A 3,194-nucleotide genomic window follows, 5' to 3' on the forward strand; every position below is an offset into this window, starting at 1 on the left:
CCCCTGCATCGGCAGGCGGACTCTCAACCACTGCGCCACCGGGGAAGCCTGTTGCATCTGCATTTTAAAGAAACTTTCTTCCAAAGACATTAGCATCACTTTCAAGGGAGAATCCATTGGTTCTTCCTCAAGCATTGGGTAAAACGAGATATATCTGTCTTCAGACTTATTCACTGGCTCCAGGAGCAGTGAAGAGCTAGGTTTTAAACAAAGTAAGTGGCACTGTGGTTTGGGGTTCCCTCTGAAAAATGGTCTAGAAGAGCAGCCTTCCTCAGAGGAATGTGATGGGGAGAAGGAAGAGATGATCCAAGGAAAAGGGCCAGGTCCTCTTGCCCTATCTTCAGTGCTCAAAATATTGAGATTTTTATTGGGCGTAGAGGCAGGACAGTGGTTTATGTTTGGCCATAGTTTCAAAGGGAAATGTATAATGAAAATTGAAAAAAAATGTAGGCTCACTCTAAGTTATATTAGACCATCCACATTTCCTTTTTTCAAAAATTTGAGGTAAAATTTACATGCTTTGAAATGCAGAGATGTGGATCGTATTTTAACACACACACCTCTCAAGGTTTAAAACATTTTCATCACCTCAGGAGGCTCCTCACCACCCTCCAGTCACTCCCGCCCTTATAGGCAATCACTGTGGATTCGTTTTGCTTGCCTATTCTTGAACTTCGTATAAATGTAGGCACAGAGTATATGTTCTTTGGGGGTCTGGCTTTTTTCACTCACCACAATGTTTTGACGTTCATCCATGTTGTTCCACGTAACAATAATTCATTATTTTTGTTTCTAAGGAATACATGACTGTATTAGTGTTCCAAAAATTATTTCCTTCTCCAGTTGATGGCTATTTGGGTTGTTTGCAATTCTGGGCTTCTATGAATAAAGGGACTATAGCACTCATTTATAAGTCTTCTGAGAAAGTATATTTTTATCCCTCTTAAAGCAGAAATTGCCATATCATAGGGTAGGTATACACTAAAATTTACAAGAAATTGACCAATAGCTCTCCCAAATGATAGTATCACTTTCCACTTCCATTAGCAACATATAGGAATTCTCATAAATCTACATTCTTGACAACATTTGATGTTATCAAACTTTAATATGGATGGGAAGTGGTATTCAGTTGTGGATTTAGTTGCATTTCCTTTACTATTGAAGTTTTTAACCCTTTCCATGTGGTTATTGACACATATTGGTATATCTTTGCTTGTGGAGTAGCTATGCAAGTCATTCATCATTTTTTCTACTTTTCCTTGACCTTTTATAACTGATTTCAATGATATTCTTATATATTATGTAAAATAAGCTATTTGGCTTGAGATGAAAGTTTGTACTGTATCGTCATATTGTATTGGCAATATTTTCTCCCAGTCTGTGGCTTGCCTTTCATTTTCTTAATGGTATCTTTTGATGAGAAAAAGCTTCTAATTTTGAGGAAGCTCAAATTGTTAATTTATTTTCTTTTACGGTTATTGTTTTTTGTATCCTGATAAGAAATTTTGCATACTCCAAAATCACAATTACACTCTTTGGTTTTCTTTTAAAAGCTTCACACTTATAGGTTTTACAGGCAGGACTATAATCATAATTAATTTTTGTGAGGGGTGTGAAACAGGGATTGTTTCAATTTTTTTCTATATGGATATCCAAATATTAGAGTACTATTTGTTAAAAAGATTTTCCTTTCTCCATTAAATTACCTTGACATCTCTGTGAAAAAATCAATTGACGTTATGAGTCGATCTGGATTCTCCCTTATTTTCATTGATCTATGTATCTAAATGTATGCCATCAACACACAATCCTATTTATTGTTACCTTATAGGAAGTACTGATAACAGTTATGAGGCTTCCAACTTAGTTTCTTAAAAATACTTTATTCTAGTTACTTTGCATGTTACTGTAAATTTTAGAGTCACTTATTACTACCAAGAAAGAGAGAGAGAGAGAGAGAGAAAGAGAGAGGAGAAGGAGGAAGGAGGTGGGGAGAGAAGGAGAGAGAGGTTGGATTTTGAATGAAACTGAATTTAATTTATACATGAGTTTGGGGAGAACTGACCTATTATCAATATTGATTCTTCCAATCTACGAATATGGTATATATCTGAATTTATTTATCTCTTCTTTAAATCTATAAGTCATATTTGCATTTCTCACACAAAAAGGTCACATGTGTCTTTTGCTAAAGTTATCCTTAAATACTTTTTCTTGTTATAAATTAAATTGCTTTTAAAAATCACTTCCAATTGATTTCTGCTACTATATATCAAAAAGGATTTTATGTTGATTTGTTTCCCATGACCACAGTTAAGTGTACTTAATTATCTGTTTGTTTGTTTGTTTGTTTTAAGATCGCTTAAGAAATTTCTATGTAGACAATAATGCTGTCTCTAGACATGGATAGTTTTACCTTTTCCTTTCAAATATTTATGCCATTTATATTTTTCTTGATTCCTGACTCTAGTTAGGACGTCCAGTATAATGGTAGGTAGAGTGATAAAAGCAGACATTGTGCCTTGTTCCTGACATTAGGGTAAAATCATTCAGTGTTTCACCATTGTATCATGTTAGCTGTAGGTTTTTCACATATGCCCTTTATTTGTTGAGGCAATGAATTACACTGATTGATTTTTGAATGTTAAACAAACACTGCATTCCTGGGATAAACCCCATTTGGTCATGGCATATCATAGTTTTATATACTACTGTATTCTATTTGCTAATGCCATGTTTAGGTCTTTTGTGCCTATATGATGAGGACTATTGGTCTATAATTTTATTTTTTTGTAATACCTTTGTTAGGCTTTAGTTTCAAGTTTACACTGGCATCATGCAATGGTTTGCAGCATATCCTCTTTCCTTTATATTTCGAAATAGTGTGTGAGATTGGAAATACCTCTTATACTAGTGTTAAAGTCATTATTCAGACTACCCTGGCCTAGAGTTTTCATTGCAAAAAGGTATTTACTTGTGAATTCAATGTTATTATAAGGCTATTCAGAGTTTCTATTTCTTCTTTTTTTATAAGTAATGTGCCTTCAAGAAATTTATTCATTATATCTAATTTGTAAAAACAACTGGCATAAAGATGTTCATAATATTCTCTTACTGTTCACTGAATGTCTGTAGACCTTTCAGTGATCTCCTGCTTTCACTGTAATATTGATCATTTGCAGCTTTCCCTA

The sequence above is a fragment of the Lipotes vexillifer genome, unplaced genomic scaffold (assembly GCF_000442215.2).
Source record: "Lipotes vexillifer unplaced genomic scaffold, Lipotes_vexillifer_v1.1 scaffold382, whole genome shotgun sequence".
NCBI classification, from domain to species: domain Eukaryota; kingdom Metazoa; phylum Chordata; class Mammalia; order Artiodactyla; family Lipotidae; genus Lipotes; species Lipotes vexillifer.